Here is a 22,003-nt window from a genome sequence, read left to right on the forward strand (position 1 = left end):
TTGGGAACGTGCCGATTGCATGCGCTTGCTCCAACAGTGTATCTCACAGTTCATATGCGCTCTAGGTTTCTCACTCTCAATGAAACTCACTGTTGAAGCGTTTTGATTCCTCGTTCTGCGATCCGGTCACAACTGAGGTCAGGGTATTATCCCCTGACCTTCCCCTCAGACAGCGCTGAACTGATGCTTCAGACCAGGGTACCGAGCAGTTCCGGGCCACCATAAAGGGACCACCACTTCACACGGCACCATTCAGCTCCTTTCACCGGCTCCTTGGGGACACTGCTCCGTTGCCATACGATTACAGCTTTTCTTCCTCTGTATATTCTCAGCATCTCAGCACTCTGTTCTCTCTGGTGCATTCATGGATTGAGCTGGCCTCCATGCTGATCTACTTTTGGTATACTGATGCTCCACCTTTTATACACCTGTACTCTGTAAAGGGGCCTCGGGTGTGTTTCCCTTGCCTGGCTCCAATCAAGCCAATCATTGGGACATGCCTGACCTTCAGCTCTGCAGGTTCTAGGTTCCCTCTTCTTGGTCACAGTACCACAGTGGTGTTTCCCATAAGCAACCTGTATTGCTCTTGTAGGCATCTTCTTCTTCCCAGTACTTTGTGTAATGTTAAAGGGGAAGCGAGGATCAGTGTCACAATAGCCTATTAAGGCAGTGGGAGGGTAGGATGGGTCATTATCAAGGAAGGGGGAATATCGTGTCTTGCCCTCTGGCACCCTTTCCCAGTCCCCAAGGACCCTCCACCCAGGTGATCCTCCCTCGCTTGTCCACCCCCAGGGTCGGGATCCAAACACAATGGCCCTTCCCTGGTGACCCGATCAGAAGATCCCCCGGGAGTAGTTGAGAGTGCCTTCAGGTTTCTCACAATGCCCTTTACCAGTGTTGCATATAACCATGCCCACGTGTAAATGATCCATAACTGTGCACTTCCTTCTACCAACATGTGCAGAATCTGCACATCTCCGTGCCCAAGCACCACAAAGCAAGCTGCATGGCTTCATTGCAAACCCTATTGCTGTAAAGAGTTGGCTTTGCTTTGGGCTGCCAGTGAGTGCAGTTCAACAATATGCATCTGAGCTGGCGCTTGTAGTTTGCTGCAAAAAGATGCCCAAAGGTGTCTTCTTTCTCCAGTAGATAAACTTAACAAAGTTGTTAAAATAACCTCATGCTTGGTGGCACATGTATGTGTGGGTGATATTTTTGATACAGATCTGTTTTGTAACTCTTGAACTCTGCATCGCTGCACAGCCCCACCTATATTTAAGCTTCTGCTTAATACAAAATTATCCAGACCTCTTCTGGTGGACAAATACCCAGCAAGCCTGCAGAATGGGAATATGTTAATGATGTTTGTATAGACTGACCAGGAATGGTGAAGATGCATTCTTGGAGATTGCTACATGTAGTGTAATATCACTACAATACAGCCACCATTGCCTTACTTTTGCTCGGCAGAATAACTGGTTTTAGCCCCACAGTTGGTTGTCCCACCCCACTCAAAATTTTAACGTGTGTGTGTGTGTGAGATAAGGGCCCAGTTCTTTCCACAAAAGTTATCCTGATGGGGGATTTGTGTGGTTATGTTGCATGTTAAAATGTTTTTGCATGATGGTGTGTTCAAATATATCTACACTTTTTATTTCCATCTATTTTGAGGTTGTTTTTGTCTCTTTTGGGGTCATTAGTTGTTTCTGCAGGGATCACTTCTCCTGCTTCTGTCTGCGCTTCCTGCCATGTTGTTAACCTAATCTAGCAGCAGCTTATTTTTGTCTGCTGCTCCTCACACTCGTAGCTGAGACCTTTTTGTTTCGTTGCCCTAAAGAAGAGACTGAGTTAATTCAGTCAACTTCACATTGTGTACGGTTGAATTCTCTCGGCCCTAAGCTCACGGGGCGAGTGCAGTGGACCCACAACTAGATAGGAGGGGGTTAAGGCAAGCTTTCTTTGGCTCAATAGTAGTAGCAGTAGCTAGGTTGTCAAAATCAACTCTGGGGAGGAGAGCAGGGGGTTTAGGATTCAGTAGAATACTATGATACAGTCCGCATAATGATGTTATTTATTGATATTGATATTTTATTTCTATCGCGCTTGTACACAAGTGTTTCAGAGCACGGCAAGGGAGGGGAACAGGGGAGAACAAAACCGCGATCTTACTAGGCCCAGTGACATTGAGAACGCGCAAGTGCTTGGGAGAGGAGGAGGGGAAAAGTGCATGGAAGAGGGGAGAAGTGGAAAGTGCAAAGCAGAGGAGAAACAGATAAATAATAATAAATAAATAATGGCAACAAACAGTGGTAGTGCAGCCAGCAATTCGCAAGTGCTAGGTTTAAGGCAGCAGACAGGGTAGGTCTGATAAGTGCAAGAAGAAAAAGGGGCTGGGGGGCTGTATGGGTACAGATACAGACCCCAGTGCAAGGGGTGGCCCGGAGGCAGTGCGGCAGGGTGGCAGGGTGAGCCGATACCTGGGCCCGGAGGACAGAGGACAGAGGGTGCTTCCGGAACCGGAGATGGTTCTCCTCAAGTTCATGGTACTTTATCTTCTGTGAAGGTATGCAGAAATGCTGTGTAGGTTACAGGTAAGTGAACTATTTGAGAGTGTTGTCAGTGTAAAAGGTTGACCCTACCAGTTAGGGTCAAGGGAAATGTCAAATAGATACTTGCTGTCGCAGGTTTGGCTATCGAGTACCCCAGTGGCACATCAGGATCTGTCTTCATTCAACAGAAATAAGTCTCTATTCTCCAGTAACTGATCTTTCATAGATTTACATCTCTCATAGATTTACATGCTGTGAATATTCCCTCTCGTCAGGCTGGGAATGCTCTGTAACACAGAGCAGTTTAAACTTAAATTTTCAGTCACGTTTGTGCTCCAGTATAGTCACTTTTGGCTCATACTGCCCACAGCCAATAGGAACATTTCCCTTCGCTCCTCCCCTGTCGCCATCTTCAGATTTTTTTACTGCACGTTCGTGTTGGGAGTCATAAATCTCTCTGCTTATATCTGTTAATAATTATTTGGAATGGATTGTGTCCTTCCACGTATTCCTCATCTTTGATCATTATCTTCAAGCTTTAGCTGCTTCGCAAAAATGTTTCCCGCGGTAGCGTCGATGACTCGATGTCCCTTGAAGGCCTCTGTTCGATGGTCAGTGTCATCCACAGTATATGTAGCACGCACAGCACCCGTTGGCTTCAGTTCCGTTTTTCCGAGAGAAATGACAGTGCACTTCGGTTCGTTAAATAAAATGTCATGTCTTCACCATCGACTCCATCGATGCCCAAGACAGGTTTTAAGAAATGTCAGGATTGAGGGTCGAAGATGTCCATCACCGGCCCGCACCCTCAACCCTCCCCCACTGCATTTGCCTGTGTTGCCTCAGCACAGAGCATTGCACGAAGGAGTGCAAATCCTGTCAAGCAATGACTGACAAGGCTCTGATGGAGTGTACATTTAAATTGCCAGTGAGTAGAATTTCTAAATCCCCTTCTGTTCCAAAAAAACATACTTCTGATGAGTCGAGAGATTCTCCTTGTTGAAAAAAATATTGAAGAAATCTCGATCGAGAAGTCGTTCGCGTCATTCTTCATCTTCTTCCCAGAAGTCGAAGAAAATACATCGTAGGTCTCCTTCTTCCTCGAGTGACTCCTCACCCAAGAGAATAACATGTCCAACTAAATCCGACTCCCCAGCTAAATGGGAAGAGTTTCGGAGGGAAATTATGAAAATCTTGGAGAGAAAAGCCCCCTACTCCCTCTAAAGAACGGAAGAAAGAGCATGTCCCGGTCGCTCTGCATAAAGAAGACAAGGGGAAGTCTAAAGCAAAACCCTGTGCACACTCGAGTCCGGGACGGAAGCCTGAAGAATATCGAGAGCCTTCGAAGCCTCGAAAGAGTGAAACGGTGTTGAGGACTTTGACAAGTCGAGAGTCCAATCCTTTGAGGGATTTGTCGAAGAGAACTTCAACGGAAACAAATCGGTTCCATTGATGCCCTCGACGTCGGAACTTTTGCAGCCATCAACGCCTAAGTCGAAGATTTTGACGCCATTGGCCTCGTCCTACTCTGAAGACTTTTTCAGAGCCATTGAAGGCAACGCAACAGAAATCATATAAGCCTCTACCACAGAAAGATTTCTTCAAATCTTTTTTCAATCTATGAAGAACTTGAACCATCTGATGATGATCAAACCCCTTTTGGTCTTCAATTTGGCATGCCAAATGTGCCAGATGAGTTTATTTCAGATGCATCTAGGCTTAAAGATCTGTATGAGAAACTACAATTAGCCAGCATGCTACATATACTGCGGATGACGTCGACCATCGGACGGAGACCTTCAAGGGATATTGAGTCATCGACGCTAATGCACAGCGCCCTCTGTCGAAAAAAAATTCTGAAGCTGGAAGATAATTATCAAAGATGAGGAATACGTGGGACGAACATCCAATTGAAAGAACGTTACCAGGAGTAAGTAACTTGTTCATCTATATCACAACTTAAAACCCATTTTCTGATGGCCCGTCAGCATTTGTCGCTAAAGGTGCAGAGCCTGACGACCGGATCCCAGTAACGAATACTGTAGGATTTCATTGTCTGCGACTTGGGCCTACCTAGTGGCTGAGACCAGAAGGAAGAACATTTTCAAGGCCTGTGCACACTGTGGCCTAAAAAATATGTACATCGAGGATCTAAACGAAGATTGTCTGCATCATGTTATACAAGAATGTGAGATTTTTCTGTTTTTTTTCGAATAAGACAATCCGTGATGGCAAGTAAACGCCATTGCCTCGTCAGCGGCCTACCACTCCAGCAGCTAGACCTTTCCTTACAAAGCAAAACTGCCTGACTGTAGCCAGAGGTATAATTGGGGACAGACTAGATTACTGCAACGCCCTCCTGGTCGGGACCTCCACAAAGAACATTGAAAAAGTACAAATTGTCCAAAATAATGCACTCCGGGATGCCATTGGTATCCCAAGAAGGGAACACATCTCAGCTGCCGGAAACCAGCCCATTGGCTACATGTCAAAGAACGCGTCATATTCAAAACACTGTCACTCACCTATAAATACATCCACCATGCAGCACCTCAATACCTGTCTCAGATTCACCAGACCACTCACAGAAAGATCAATTAGCACACCATACACCAACCTACTCTCAGTGCCTAAGGTCACAAAAGCACAGGCGGGAGGATCCAGCTTCCCCTTCATCGCCGCAACCCAGTGGAACTCGCTTCCACGCAACCTCAGAGGGATCTCATCCCACCTAGCCTTCCGTAAAGAAATCAAAACATGACTGTTAATCTGAAATCTCCTAGTATTTACCCATAGTGCTCTAAATGCATTGAATTGTCCTGCATGTAACACTGCTTCCTATCCAAGTAACTTTGTCATGTATATATACTATTCCACCCATGTAACTTGCACCAAACCGGCTACGCCTCATGTAACCAGTAGCAATGTTGTAACATGTGACCAGGTCACTCTCTTGTAACAGTGCCTTGATGCCCCTGGGCTGCCAGTGCGCTTTATAAATGCAAATAAATAAAAAAAATAAACATCTGGTTGCATGGCTCGACGCTGCCGCTGGGGCCTCTGCTCCGCTTGTGTAGGGAGCCATACCTCACTGAATCACCTCCAGTAAGAGGTCTTGGTCGCACGAAGAGCCCTCCAGCAGCAACAAGAAACAGGGAGACGTCCGGCGACAAGCAAAATCTTCTTACAGGTGAGAGTAGACAGATCCTTTCCGACAAAGGTCAGTGCCTCGGGTGTTTCTCAAGATCGGAGCATGCCAGTTCCTTTTTCCCTGATCAGTGGACCCAAAACCGTTCACATCTACCAAGACATATCGGCTATCAAAAGCTGTTACACAGTCCTTGCTGTGAACCATAAAACCGTTGTCGAAGACACCGTCTACAACCAAGTCTTCAACACTGTCAATGACCAAGTCTTCCTCAACTTTGTTGACACAAAGACCAACTACCCCATCAAAGACCACAACAAGCAGACCTGCTATGACCCTGTGTGTGACTGCATTAACAACAACACTGTCGGCACCGTCGAGGAAGTCATCCACGATCCTGTCTGACAGATCAGGCACCAAAGGTGGTCACAACAATCTGCTTCTGCTACCTAGTCATCGACCACTACCGATACTATGTCTGGGCTGGCAACGCTCCTATAACCCCTCCTATCCCATTCAAGGGTTTGGGGTGCTGACACAGCCAGCAATATTGGTGGAACCAAGCCTGTCATCCTCAAATGAAGGGAATGAGGAGGATGTCACACCCCTGATTCTTCAAAGGAACCTGCCGGACCACCATCGTGCCTTGCCTCTCCAGTCAAGGGGACAAGTCCGTCTAGAGCACCAGCATCACCATGTGGGAAGGCAAGCCTTATAAGGCTGCCAGTTTTGCCGCCATTGCTACCAACCCTATCAGGGGGCAATTTGCTGAAATTACAGGCGACCCCATCAAGAAACATCTCTCTGGACATCCTATCCACCCTCACTTTGCTGGTGTCCACATTGCAACAAAGGCTGCCGGACCCGTGACCGGCCCAAGAGCTGCGGCACTGGAGGCACCCCTGGCTCGCCACATCCCCTCCACCCACCTGGAAGGAGGACATTTCATAGCCCTCCAGGGAGGACAGATGCCTGATCAGGCCTCAACAGTTGTCCGACACGGACCCAGAACAGCATGACTATGCAGCTTCCATTCATACATCACTTACTTATGAATTTGATGATTTCGTTCCGGCCAATGGCGAGTCGATTTATGTTCCTGCTAGAGACTCTCTGCCAGACGAAGTGGGCTCATTCCATGTGCTCATAGGAAGGGCTTCAAATATGTTTGGCCTGGCCCAGGAGGAGCAACGCAAGGAAAGCCTTCCATACCAGCACAGAGAACATTGCCAGAAGTCCATAATGTCCATTCTGATTCTGGATGATATCTGGGGGACGGCCTCGTTACCATGGCACATTCCTCTACAGCTCCAGTGAAAAAGGATTGTGTTGACAAAAAAGGGCCCCTGAGACTGCTCCCTTCTGTCTCCTCACACCACCAATGCTGGACTCCGTAATCTCTGCCGCTGCCAGAAAGAGATCGGCGAAGTCTTCATCTTCCTGCTCAGTCCCTCCAGACAAAGAAGGCAAACGCCTGGATGCCTTTGGCAAGAAAGCCCTAACAATCGCACCCACTACCATCAAGGCTGTAAATGCAATGGCCATTCTTGTAAGGTACGATCACGAGCTATGGTACAAGCTGGGCCCGATCCTTGAATTTTTGCTGGACAACAAAAAACAGGAAGGAATGGACCGATTACTTGAGGGCGAGTTGGCGGCAGATCATGCCATGTCTGTGTCAGTGGACATCACCGACACATGATTCTGCCAACTGGGAATGGAGCAGTGCATCGAAAACAAGGTTGGCTCAAAGCAACAGATTTTAGACTGGAAGTGCAGGCTAAAGTCGTTGACATGCCATAGACTGCATTGATCTTTTCAGAAAAGGTCACCTACACCTTACTCTCAAAGATTGACAGTGAGATCGCCTGCTCCTTGGGCACGCAGCAGTAGAGGCATCTGTACTTTCGCTCAGAAACGGGACATTTTAGAAAGACATCACGGGACAACCGTCCTTATTACCAATCCTCTTTCTCTTACAAGACACGAGCACATTCATCAGGTGATCAATATAAAAGGAAGTCACAGTCCTATAGGCACACAGTGCTGCCGTTACTCCTCCCAGTCCAGGGGCTAGTCTGGCAAGCAACTAACCCGGCCATGGCCGAACCCTCCCACTTCAGCACCCCAGTGGGAGGAAGGCTATCACAATCCGTCAGGGAATGGAGGACATCACATCCGACAAATGGGTGATCTCCATTTTCCAGCAGGGTCACTCACTGGAGTTTGTGAGCATTCCACCAGTTATTTCACCTATAAGCAAACAGGAAAAGTTACACCATCTCCTTCTGCAAGAAGTGCAGGCATTGCTTGCCAAGGGGGCAGTGGAAAAGGTCCCGAAGAAGGAACTATTCTCAGGCATCGTCTCACGCTATTTCCTGGTAAGGGAAAAGGCATTACACAACAAATCGGGGTGTTGGTGGCCCGTATTCGATCTAAGGGTGCTCAGCAAATTCCTCGAATGGTGCTGTTACAGCAAGTCCTGTTTCAACTACAGCAGGGAGACTTCCTGGTGTCCCTCGACCTTGAGGGCACATAATTCTACATCCCTGTTCGCCGCTCACACTGCCGCTACCTGCGGTTTGTTGTGGCTGGGGTGCACTACCAATTCAATGCTCTACCTTCCCTTTTGAGCTTTGGTCGGTCCTGTGGGTCTTTACCAAATGCCTCACTCCAGTGGTGGGGCACGTGCGTCAGAGGGCCATCCACATCTACCCATATGTTGGTAAGGGCCCTGTCTCTCGCCTTGGAAGCAAACACAGCATCCACCATCCAATGTCTGAAACTACTCAGATTTTCGATACATTTCCCAAAGTCATGCTTGAGGCCAGCAAGACAGGCACTCTACCTGGCAGCGAACCGCCACAGTGTCCTGCACCACAAGACCATAAGATGAGCAGGTGTCCAATCTCCGCACCAAGTTGTATCAGCTCAGTGGGGCTCTGGGACACTTGCATCACTCTGACACAGGAGTTCAGACACAACCTTCGCTGGTGGTCAGTCAAAGCCCACCTGGTGAAGGGTGCTCCCTTCCAACTACCCGCCCACCAAGCCACCATCATGACTGAGGCTTCACTGGAAGGCTGGTGGGGAGCCCACTTTCAAGACCTACACTCAAGGGGTCTGTGGTCTCTGGGTTAGAGAAGCTGCTAGACATCAATCTACTGGAACTAAGGGCGATTTCTTTGGGCCCTCCAGTCTTTCCTCCCTTTGCTGTCCTGAAAGGTGGTATGGATCTTAACCCACAACACCACGTCAATGTTGTATGTCCGCAAGCATGGTGGGGATAAGGTTCCCACGACTGTCCAAAGATGCTCACACCCTCTGGTACTGGGATTTACAACACTGCATGTTATTGATTCCACTCAACCTGCTGGGTGCCCAACACCTTAGTGGACTCTCTCAGCAGGGAATTGTGCTCTTGCTTTGAGTGGGAGCTGCACAACTATCGACTTCCTGTTGGTCCAGACTTGGGCCACACAGGAGATGTACATTTTTGCAACCTACAAAAGCAAACTGTGCAAGCGCTTCACCATTAGGTTTCCCACTCGGCGAGTTTGGGGGACACCTTTTTGCGTTCCCATGGCAGGGGAAGTTCCTGTATGCTTTCCCACTCCAATCCTGTTGGTGGCCTGGGTCATCAACGCGTACAGACTATATTGGTGCAAACTGATATTGGTGGCCCCTGCGTGACTGAGGCAGTTCTGGTATTCTGACCTCCTCACCCCCTCATTGGCTGCTCCACTCAGGTTGAAATTGCACCAGGTTCTGCTGTCCAGGAACCAGGGTGCAGTGCTGCACCACGATCCAGCTTGCTCAATCTGACAACCTGGTTCCTGTTTGCTTAGAGTTCAGACCCTTGTCACTGCCACAAGATTGATATGCAGTTCTAGCACAAGCTCCAGAGCCATCCAATTTGGCGCGTTAGAAGAGTAAGCAGAAGTGATTTAAAGTGTGGTGTAGGAGTCTTCATTTGCGGCCTCACACCGTCCGGCCGCAAGACATTTTACCATATCGATGGATCTCTGGCTAAAGCAGACCTGCCACATTCTTCAATCAGAGTGCAGTTGGCTGAGATTTCCAGATGCAACCGGTCTCCAGGTGTCCCTTCCCTTTGGTCACACTGACTGGTGAATGAGTTTTGCGTGGGTTGTTCAGGTTTTACCCGCCTGTCAAACGCCCAGCCTCTGTGTGAGAATTGAATGTTCTCCTGTCACGGCTGATGAAGCCACCCTTTGAGCATCTGCACAAGGCGCCCATCTAAACAGGTTCACCCCTGTTCCTCCAAAACTATCAAGGACCACATCGACTCCCTGGCTCCTGCCCTGGCTGACTTTTGCAACCACTCCTTCGCCTCTGGAGTCTTCCCTTCCCCCCTCAAGCACTCCCTTGTGCACCCTCTTCTCAAGAAACCCTCTTCCGACCCCTCCTGCCCGGCTAACTATCGCCCTATCTCTATCACTCCCTTCCTGGGCAAGCTCCTGGAGAAACTGGCCATCTCCCAGCTTAACCTCCATGCTGAATCTGTTGGTAGTCTTCATGACCATCAATCTGGTTTCAGAGCTGCCAGAAGCACGGAAACTGCTCTCCTGAACATCCGTGAAGACCTGCTCTTGAACCTCGATTCCAACACTCCGTGTGTTCTCATTCTGCTCGATCTCTCCTCTGCCTTTGACACTGTCAACCATGCCATCCTGCTCAACCGTCTCCGTGAAAACCTGGGTATCACTGGTTAGGCTCTGGCATGGCTGACCTCTTTCCTTTCAAATCGACCCTCCCAGGTCCAACTGGGGTCCTTCCTCTCCGACATCTTTTTCTCCACCTGTGGTGTCCCCCAGGGATCTAATCTCTCTCCCTGGCTGTTCAACCAGTATCTGGCACTCCTTGCCCACCGCATCACCGCTCTCTGCCCTAATTTCCAGTGCTATGCGGACGATACCCAGCTCATTTTCAGGCTACCCTCAGCCTCCCCCTCTCCTTCCCTCATCTCTGACTGTCTGTCTGCTTTCCAGGAATGGTGTGCCGCCAATGACCTCTGCCTTAATGCCAGTAAGACTGAGATTCTACTCATCGGTACACCCACTCCCTCCGTCCCTGCAGCTCTCTGGCCTGCCTCCCTTGGCCCCCTCCCTGCTCCTACCTGCAATGCAAAAAACCTTGGGGTCATCTTCGACTCCGCACTCTCCTTCTCTCCTCATATTTCCGACGTCGCTAAGAAGTCACACTACCAGCTGCACCTCCTCAGAGGTATTCTTCCCTTCCTCTCCTTCCCCCAGAAGCTCACTGTCTCCCGAGCCCTGGTTCTCTCAAAGCTGGATTACTGTAACAGCCTCTTTCTTAATCTGCCTGCCTCCACTCTCCGCCCTCTGCAACTCATCCAGGACAGAACTGCGAGACTTGTCCTTGGCCTCAAGCCCAGGGACCGTATCTCTCCAGGACTGAAATCTCTACACTGGCTCCCAGTGGCTGTGAGGATAAAGTTCAAAACCCTCTGCATTGTCCACAAGGCCTTCTGGGGCCTTGGTCCTAAATACCTTCAACTCTCTCTTCCCAAATATCTTCCTTCCCGAGCCCTTCGCTCATCCGCCTCCAACTCCCTCAGGGTCAGCCGCTTCTCGAAGCAACGAGCTGGGGGTAGATCTCTCTCCGCGGCAGGGGCCTCCCTCTGGAACAGCCTTCCTGCCTCCCTGAAACTTGAGGAGAACCATCTCCGGTTCCGGAAGCACCTCAAAACCTTCCTCTTTGCTTCTGCTTTCTCTCTCCCTCTCCCCTGCTGAACAGCTAATATTCTTCACTGAAACGGCACTGATTCTGCAACTGGACCACTCTTAACGGCCTCGGTCCTGGGCCCAGCCACTCTCCACTTGCACTGATGCCCTGGATCCCCTCTGCACTGCGGGACTGTCTCTGTATCCCTACAGCCCCCCCCTTTTCCAGCACTTGTTCTGCACTTACCTTGCACTTGCCACCAACTGGCCCTATTTATTTATTACTTTACGCCACTTACCTTGTACTGCACTTCCCCCCCCTCCCCTTCCCCTTGCACTTTTCCCCCTGCCCCACCCCTGCACTTGCGCGATCTGAATGACACCTGGCCTAGTAGGATCGTTGTCTGTCTCCCCCTGTTCCTCCCCTCCCTGCCTCGTCGCGCCTTGAAACACCTGTGTATAGGCGCGTTACAAATGCCATATCATATCATATCATATCATAAACATCTTTCTTGGAAGACTTAATTTTTAATGGCCATAACATCTGCCAGAAGAGTGGGCGAAATACAGGCTTTTTTGTGTGCAAAGCTCTGTATTTGACATTCCACAAGGCGACAGTCACCGTACGCACTAACTCTACGTTTATGCCTAAGGTGCCTTTCACCTTAATGAGCCAGTGGTCTTTCCAGTTTTCGTTGGCATGCCTGCATCACCGGCCGAACAGTATTTACATTCTTTAGATGTAGTTCGTGCCTTGAAGAACTAGGTTGCGCATACTAAGTTATTCCGTCTCACAGACCAACTGTTTGTACCATTTGGGCTGTCCAGTCCAGGCAAGGCGTTCCGTGTGAAGGTGGATTGTGGCTTGCATTTCCTTCTGCAACTGACTGCTGCTTCCGGGCTGGTCCCGGGCTCACTCCACCATGGCAGTGGCGGCTACTATTGGTTTCCTCGCTGGGATTCCACTGCTCGGCATTTGCCGGGCAGCCAGCAGGAGGTCGGTGCACACATTCACCAAAGTCTACTGTTGACGGGTATTCGGCAGCAAAATCCAGTGTTGGCCAATCGGTTCTGCAGAACCTATTTGTTTGAGGTTAGCGAGTTTCCAGTGATGAGTGTATGCATGGAGCTTGCCTCCGCCCATAGGTATTGTTTTAATACTGCTTTATAATCTATTCAAAACATGTCAATCGATGAAAAATCCAATGCTGGAGAAGGAATGTTACTTACATGTAACTCCTGCTCTACGGCATTACTATCTTTCATAGATTAACATGTGACCCTTCCACCTACCCCTCTAACTCTTCTTTTGGCTCATGCTGCCCCTCGCATGTGCTTGCCAAAATCTAAAGATGGCCGACAGGGGGAGGAGCTAAGGGAGATGTTCCTATTGGCTGTGGGCAGTATGACCCAAACACGGCCATACTAGAGCACAACAGTGACTGAAAGTTTCAGTTTAAGTTTAAACTGCTCTTGTTACTCAGGGGTCTCAGCCTGACTGGAAATATTCACAGCATGTGAATCTATGAAAGATACCAATGCCGGAGAACAGGAGTTACAGGTAACTTATTCATATGAATTAATGGGAGGAATGTGCCAGCTTTTGTGAACAGCACAGCTTCTTTTAGCGTGCTTTGTTTTTTGTTTTGTTTTTTCTCCGTTCCAGGGCAATCCATGAGAGGATTAACAGTTGGAGAGGTTTGGCTTCAGCAAAGTACGTATGCATGTCCCCTGGTTGAATAGGAAAGTTCAGCGCTAAATCCATACTCCACTTCTACACAAAATTGTATCCATTCATTCTTTGGAAGGCCACCCAATCACTGGTTGCTACCACATGCAAGCTTTCTTGATCTGCCATTCAAGATGTTGATTCCTCACAGGAATCCAGGCACCATTCCGGTATCTGGCCAGATCTAGTCCTTACTCCTCCGCCCTTACCAGAAGAAGCCTTGAGCCTGTATTGCTACATCTGTGTCTCATTCTTTCACAGAAAACAAAACGTAGCCACGTGACTTGGCAATGAAATTTAACACAGGGTCCTTTTACAGCACACCTGTGGTATACAAGGCTGCTTCCCATTAGAATCTCAGTTCAGCGAAATCTACCACCAACCAGTGGAGCACTCGCAACTGACTGTACAAGGTTATTCATCACTTTGTGACAACTTACTTGGCATTGAGGGACTTTGGCTCTCTGAAAGGGACATCGGTCTCCTTTTGAATGAGGTCTTGGATTACAACTCCAACGGAAACAGTTAAGTGATAACAGTACCGATGCCGTCCTTCTCCTGCACTCTAATCGAGTGTTCCTCTCTTCCCTACGTTTTTACAGAATTGTACACTGAAAGGTGGCTTAGCTTTTAATCTTTCAGCAGGCTTTAACAAAATAATTCATCTGGTTTTTACATTTTGTATACATATGTCATGCAATATTAAATCAAAATCGAAACAAATTCATGAAAGAATGTACAACAGTGTTTGCATCACCGTTACTCAAGAAGTTTACAACATTTCTGCAGCTCTAACAATTCTTCTGTTCTTTTAATATTGGGACTTGTGAAGCTCTTCTTGTTCATCAGGGGATTAGTTCTGTATACTGTTTGTGGCGGATCAGAAGGACGACGCAGACTCTCGCAGGACATTTGCAAGGTGTATTCATCAAATAATATGAAAGCCTAACTATCGTTATGGGATATTAACTACTGTGAAGGGTCAGAAATGTGAGGAAGACAACTTTGTGAAGGTTTTTCAAAATGAGCCGTTTTATTAACTCAAAACGATGGATAAATGCCTCACTAACCATACCCTGACAAGGATTTCCCTGTCTAAAATAAACAAATGCAAACACTTGAACAAATGGTTTCCGTCCCTCACACATATAACAACCTTAACACGGCAACATATGGCAGTTAAATATAACAGAAATGACAGTTACGTTCACAACCTGGTAACTGTTGCTCCTTATAACCTAGGTGAGTTCCCCTTCCCCAGATTCAAGCATGATCCTTTTCTACAGTTCCAGAAATATAAGGAAATCCTGTCTTACAACAAAGTTTCAATAAAGTTCTTTCTTTTCCAACTTGAATTCCACCAACCGTTCACAATGTTCAACAAATGTGTCCTTGTTCCACTTGTGACAAGGAGTTCAATATCACGTCTCATGAAACAAGAATACTTCCATAGTTCATTAGAATTAATACCAATGTCTTTGTCAGGATGATTATGTAACAGTTCAGAAAAAAACACAGGATTGGTTCTGCCACTTCTTCCTCAACACTTTGCACAAAATACAATAGTGGTTCTACCACGTCTTTAATTTGACCCACACCACAGTACTTCAATGACTGCCACCTGGCCCACTCACCTGCCATGTCTTTTACTACAAGATCTGCCCTGGTGTATTCTCCTGCCAGGACAGATGAAAACTACAAACTACTCCAAGTACTTCTATGGTAAAGCGTTGTTTCCAACCACTTAGCAACATCTTTTGCTTTGCAGCTTCAGGTTTGACTACTTCTGGGAAGACAAACACATTGGTGCTGTTTGTTACACACTTGTGATTGACGCACACAATGCAGGTTATGCTCCACTCCTTCTGAATATCCTCAGTCAAAATGAGAGCCTGCCTGACACTCTTGTTTCCCTGACAATGGTTTTCTCTCACTCTTCTTTGGTTTTGGCAACGTGAGTTTAAGCCAGTTCCTCTTATAGCCGCTTTTACACACTGGCAATAAGATTAACAAACACTTGGTTTCTTAATTGCCTTCTTGGCTTTGGCAATGTTGGTTCTTTTTAATTTGCCTTGATATTTTCTCTTTTGGCCTTGGCAATAGTTGTTTGTCTTGGTTTCTCATATTGCCCTCTCTTGTTGCTGGCAATTATTCTGACCCACATAAACAGAATTACACCTTTGTCGTCTGCTTGTTAAATTCTTATTCTGTCACTTTCTCCTCTGTCGGGTTGGTTTTCAAAAGGATTATTGGTCTGCTTTACATTAGTTTGGTATTCAGAATAATATTTGTATTCGCCACTTCACTCTCTTTATATTAAGTCTGCACTTAATGTTTCCACACTTTGCCAGTGGGTGGTCATGGAATGCTACGAGGTTGTAATGCGCTAGGGAACTCACCGGATCTGACGTGCGTGTCTGCCACCCCATTGCCTCAAGGTCTTCTGCACGGCCTGGCAAACTGCCTCTCTTGGTTTTCCGGAGCCTGCACCAGTCAGTAAAGGAGCTCTCCTTGCTCCCAACGCTCTCTGATGCTCGCCTGCCGCGGGAACCCGACTTACTTTGGGGGATACTTTTAAACTTCACGCTTCCTGCCAAGCAACCTCTGCAGTTAGTCTTTCGGGGGAAAGCCACCAAACACAACGCTTCCTGCTGCGCAACCTCGCAATCAAGGTCTCGGTAAGAAGAGGCCCTCTTGGGACCAGCATCCGTTCAACAGATGTCAGTGGTCCCAGTGTCTCTGCTCGTCTGCTATTTCTGCTTCAACTGCAACGTGGAGGTACCATGACTACTCCATCGCCTACTACTGCACTCTATGGCCGACACCCGAGTGGGCCTTTTATGCCTCCAAGTCTCCCTCCGGTGTTAACACTATTAGGCTGCACTTTGCAGTCCTGTGCCTCTGCAGCCCCATTTTTCATCCCAGTACTTTGGGCATTGTGGGACTTGAAGTCCCCAGTATTCACATCTTTTCTGACAGCTTCAATTTTACAATAAGCCATTAGGATATTGGTGTCTCGGGGAAAGTTACAAAATGGGGTTTCCCATTCTTCCTGACATGCTCCTCGACCCCCTCATGTGATCCTCCCACAGTACACCACCCCAGGGTCAGTATCAGAAAGCATCTGCCTTTTCCTGTCCGCATAAGAAGGGTCGCAGGCCAGGTCTTCTGCTGGAATCCTCTGACTCCTCACACGGCCTATATGAGTAACTAAGGTGCTTGTCTGTGATTGCCCAATGCTATTAATCGCTTTCTCATGGACATCTATTATTCTTGCTTACATTAGGGCAGTTCATGTTTATCAACTTTGCTTCCAAACCTTTCTCACTTCTACTGAGACAGGTTTCTAGTGGTATTCCAATTGTATTGATCTCCCTCTCATGGACGTCTATTATTTTTTCTCACGTTAAGGCAGTTCAAGTTCATCAACTTTGATTCCAAGATTTTTTCACTTCTACTGGGATGAGTTCTTTGGAGAATGAGTCCCTTTTGCTCTCAATATTTCTCATGGTATCGACAGGGAGCTGTGCCATTTGCCATGGCTCCTTGCATGGGTAGCCTGTCTGCCATGACGATCTCGTGGTCGTGCCACCTCTGAATCTCGGACTAGAGTCATCTCTGCTTTCGATATCACATGCCGGGCTTCCAGCGTTTGCTTTTCTGCTTCTAGGCAACTCTGAATTTCGCATACTGCACATTCTCCTATGGCCCTGCCTCTTGCTAGTGTTAAGCTACTGGGCAACATCCTCTGCTTCAGGATGCATTCCTCTCTTGTTTGACCAGTACTCCTCCATGTTCCTACTTGTTGCAGTGGATTGGTGACTTCCATTTAAAGAGACCACTTCTCTTTCTTCCTGATGATGGCACATTATAACTTTCTCTTTAGTCAAATCTCGATACTTGGAAGTATCTGATATGTTAGTTCCAAATATGTCATTAAGTGAATTGGCTTTGGGAGTTCCTCACAGGAACATGAGTCCTTGTCCTCTAAGGGATGGTCTCTCTCAGTGGGGTCCCACTTGCCTCGACCGCTAGGGAGGGTGTTGTGGAGCGGTCTCACGTCCCTAGCCTAGGGCGGCTCCCTCTTGGGGAGAAGTGACAATTTCACTCAATTTGTTACATGTTCCTATAATTACTAATGCCACATTTTAATAACTAAAACCTAAATATGGAGGAAAAATGTAGTCATCCTAATAATTGTCTACTGACCTGGAGCCATGTGTGTTTAGCTCTCAAAATGATAGGTTACATTACATATGATTATTTGTCACTGCTAATACATTTCTATAATATATAATTCAACCTAGTATCCCCATTTATCGGTACAGTTCTCAAATAGTAGTAGTGGTGCGTCCTTTGTATGGCGCCTTTCACCAATAGTATGGTCACAACGCACTGTTAATTGAACGCCCTCTGGGACCGGAGTCCAAGTATGGGAAATTCGAGGGGGTGCTAGTATGCGTGTGCGTATTGGTCAATGAAGGGGTTGCCAAGTCCCTGCTAGCCACCCATGTAGAGCTGGCATGTGGGTGGGTGGTGATGAGTAATCTAGAGTGGGAATGCGAGAGCAGGATAGTCATTATATGTGCAGCTACCTATTCATTTTTGTCATGAATAGAAGCTGCATGCTTATGGCGGAGGTGTTTTGCGAAAAGTCTTTGAGTGGTGTATGATGGCAGATGCATGTGTCGATGGCCTTGCCTTCAGCTAGAATTCCATATGCATGAAGTGTGACAAGGTTAACTAGACACCTGGCTACACTCTAAATCGCCAAGGTTGAGTCAGATGCTAGGTGCTACAGATGCCAAGTGCAGTACATTGGCCATCTACACAATTCTTGTACATGCAGTACATATTGGCTAACCTACAAGTTCTAAGTGTGATACATTGCCTAACCGTCGCAATTCTTTTAAGTGCAGCATATTGGCTAACCTTCACAATTCTATTAAGTGCAATACATTTAACTAGAGGGCATATGGTAATAATGTAGGAGTGCCAGGGTTTTAACAGAGCACAGTATTGGCTGTGCTCCCCGCCCATACCACTGTACCGGATTGTAGCTGTGGAATATCCCGTCAGGTGCCCATGGGCAAACGGGATGGGAGCAGCCTTGGGGAGCTGCCCTTCGCCTTGTGACCTTTGGCCGGCTGCCCGGGCAAGGCTGCCCTGGGCAGGAGTCTAAAGTAGGGTGTTCCTGCCACGTGGGTATATGCGGGCCTATCTGCACAGGTCTGGGAGGGTGGAGGAATGGGAGGGAGGCGGGACAGGGGAGGCAAGGGCATATGCAAAGGAAATATATAAATGAGGCTGGAAGGGGGCGTGAGGCTAATAAATACATTGGACAGAGTTTGGAAGGGAGCAGGCGATAAAATAAATATAAATTGGGTGGGCTTGGAAGGGAGTGGGTGGGGAAAATAAATAAATCACAGAGCTTGAAGAAACTAGCACGGGGAGAAAAGATAAAAGTATGAGGAGAGGGGCAGGGAGAGGTACTCACCGGCAGGTGTTTCCACGTACTATTGGTGCTGGAAAAAAACATTCAAAGTAAGTATACTCCCATATGTTCACTATTGGTCAGATATGTTGTCCACCTGCTCACTTCAGAAAGATCTGGCTTTGTTATATGGAATAAAATGGGTGTATTTATGCAAAATATATTGTGAAAAGTATACCTTAAAATCCTAGTGTGTGATTATAACTCCTCATGGTCTTAGCGTGTTCACCGATCCGAAACGGATGTTAAAATACACATCCTTTTTAAACCGGTGAGAAAGAAAGCAGACAAATTCCTGGTGTGTGGATGTGATGTTCTCAAAATACAAACTGCAACTAGTGCCTTCTCGTAAAACGTTGGCACCATGTTTGAGAGGTGTAAGTAATAATGATACAACTTTATCTTCTTTCAAAATATGGCCTTGTAGCTCACCCCAGTGTCTATAATTCATGTCTCTGATAAACATATTTCTCTTATTTCATATATCAGTGCCTCTTCCCAAGTAAATATCTTCGTTTTTGTAAATATAAACAATCAAAATCCTTCCATTTCAACTCCACGCCATATTGAATCCGTTTCCAATTCAACTTTATTGAATTAAATTGAAGAGGCCGTGGCATACGAAAAAAGATGATGCAGGTTAAAGTTGCACTGTAGGGCCCAAGACACATTGGAGACTTAAATAGGCTGGTGGTGACCAAAACGGATGCAGGGTGGAACCATCCAAGTGAGATAATTCAGATTTTCTTCATTAAGTACAATAGTAAGCAGGCATCAGATTTGTTTGAAAAACACACAAGAAAATAAATAGAATTGAATCTCTGAGCATATAGGCTGAATAGGCCAAGGTTTTAGCAGTGAACTGAGATGGAGGAACTAAAGAGGGTACTGTGAAGCGGAATACATTTTGTGTGGTAGACCTAGCATAGGAGGCAAGATGTAAAGCTAGAATAGGGGAAGAATCGAGCCACAAAAATGAGACCATGAAGGGCTGGAGGAAGAAAAGATTTGGAAACTTATTAGTCAAGCAGAGAGTAGTCCCATAGCTAGAATGTGAGCAGGAGGTAATGGGGTGACAAGAGTATGTGCACACGTTCTAGAAGGACAGGGTACAAGCATACACTAAAAGTAAAGGGTCTGGGGAAGTGTGGACACATGGAAGACGACCCACAGTGGGGAAAAATGCAGACTGGAGACCTAGAACTCGATGTAGCATGGAGGGATACAGATCTCTTGTCCTTCTTTATTGCCCCGTATGAATGTTATCTTGCCTGAAAGGGGATTAATTTGGTTCTCGATTTTGTTGGATAAATCCTGCAAAAGGTATTCATTCTGAACACAGTTTGGGCTGGAAGGATTCCATTAGGTCAAGAGTGATTTGATTTAGTTGGTCTATTCTGTGGTGGCAGATGCACACCAAAACAATGAAATGGACAGCTGCCCAGAGGAATTCCTTTTGGTGGTCAGGGGGCTCAGCAGGGGAGGACTGACAAGGATTGAAAACTTTTCAGTACTGATCTAAAGGGGCAGGTATGCACATAGAGCAGGAGAGGACAGGAAGGAAGAACAGGCAAGGCTCCCAGGACCAAGAAAACCACAAAAGGCGATCAAGATGGTGAACAAGAAGGGATCCAAACCATTCACTAGCCTATGTGCAATCCCACTAGGGACCCAGTGAAACGAAGGGGGCTCTTTTCTATTTATGCTTCCAGATACTCAAGCCCAGGAAAGATGAGCAGCAAGAGTGGCGTCTGTCTGGACCCCAAGGCACAAAAAAGGAGTATACTTGCACAATATATGGGTTCAGCTGAAACATAAAGTGGATGTGTTTTGTGAAACAGAAAATGGCACACTGTTAAATGATACACTATGGACTACAAGTAGGTCCAGAGACCCCCCCCCTACCGCCACCGTGTAAAGGAACCAATCTCTGTATATGATATATGATAGGTTATTTATAATGCACTTAATACCCAGAGGTTTCTAAACGCGCACCCGGGGATCAAACCTATGTTGCTCCGTGTCGTCTTGCTTCCAAGGCGAGCATGTTGCCCTTGAGCTATCCTCCCGAGACGAGGAATACACTGAGGCACAGGTGAGGACACTATAGAACACTTACCAGGCACTAAGAGCCCTAACCAGTGACTGAGAAGTAAGGTTCATGAATTCAAGAATTCTGGACAGGAATGCACGAGCTAGGAGCAAGGAAACCTGCACCAAGGGACTAGAATTATTTAACTGAATCAGGATACTGAATCAAGGGAGTAGAATGAGGTAACTGACAATCTGTAGCAAGGGACTGAATTGAAGTAATTAAAGCAAGCCTGTAGACTGGGCTGGAAACACATGAGCTTTATGATGCGGGGGCATAGGATTTAGGACCAGCACTAAGGTGGAATTGAACAAACCGAAGCAGTCTCACTGTATAGGTTAGAGCTTGACTGTATAGACCTGGGGGAGCGTGGAAGGAGACGGCATGAACTCAGCACAAGGGCAGGGGTAGGAGACTGGATACTGCAGCGAAACACAGAGGAAAGGAGAAATTAGACTGGCTGTATGCAGAGGACGGAAGGCAGTGCCTCCAAAACAGGATTGCAGAAAATGGAGCAAGCAGCAGGGATCAGTGACTGGCAAGTAACAGGCTAGAATGATCAGCAATGCAGAGAGCGATTCAAAATGGATTTAGAACTCTGCTTGAAAAGGGAGATTCAGTGTGCGGGAGCTTTCAAGCATACTAGCACCCACGAAATCTAGGATGGAGTCTTGTGATTGGGCTGCAAACAGCCAGTCACAAGTGGGGTTTGTTCAAATGTCTTGCATGGATTTTGGGAGAGGGGCCAGCATAGACCAACTCCAGGAGTTTCTGTACAGAAATGAAAGCGCACAGTAACTGCCAAATATTTCAGAGCATCACATTCGTTTGAACTTATTTCTCCTTTTGGAAACCTGCGGGCACACACATCTATGATGGACTGTTTCTGGATTAGGCAGCCACGTTTTCCTGAGATCATGCAGAATATTAATCCATCTTTCTGGAAACACAGGTTTCAACAAGGAGAGGGTGATTTGTGATGGAGTGCTTTCAGCTGAATGGTTGCACCACCCAGTTGGTCTGCAGACAGTGCCACCCAGAGGCATAGATGCAGAGCCATGGTTATCAGGAATGATTCAAACCTTTAAATCAACACTTTTGGGTGTTTATATTGAGTCTCCCTTGGGATGGTAAATCCTCATGCCCTATTCGGCAGTGTTTGCATTGGAACTGCTCCTCCCCTAACCCTGATGTGTCTTTAGTAGGGCAGAACTGACCCTCTGTCCAGTCCTTTCTTGCAGTGTCCGTATTAGCACAGTACCTTCCCTATTGGTACAATGAAG

General features: G+C 47.1%; 1 protein-coding gene across 3 annotated transcripts in view; it reads left to right on the forward strand.

The window, feature by feature from the left end:
* LOC138472085 (tyrosine-protein phosphatase non-receptor type 11-like) overlaps positions 1–22,003 on the forward strand; it is a 532,490-nt gene that overhangs the window by 316,461 nt on the left and 194,026 nt on the right. The window lies entirely within an intron of this gene.

This window comes from Ambystoma mexicanum, chromosome 8, assembly GCF_040938575.1.
Source record: "Ambystoma mexicanum isolate Mex_15411 chromosome 8, UKY_AmexF1_1, whole genome shotgun sequence".
NCBI classification, from domain to species: domain Eukaryota; kingdom Metazoa; phylum Chordata; class Amphibia; order Caudata; family Ambystomatidae; genus Ambystoma; species Ambystoma mexicanum.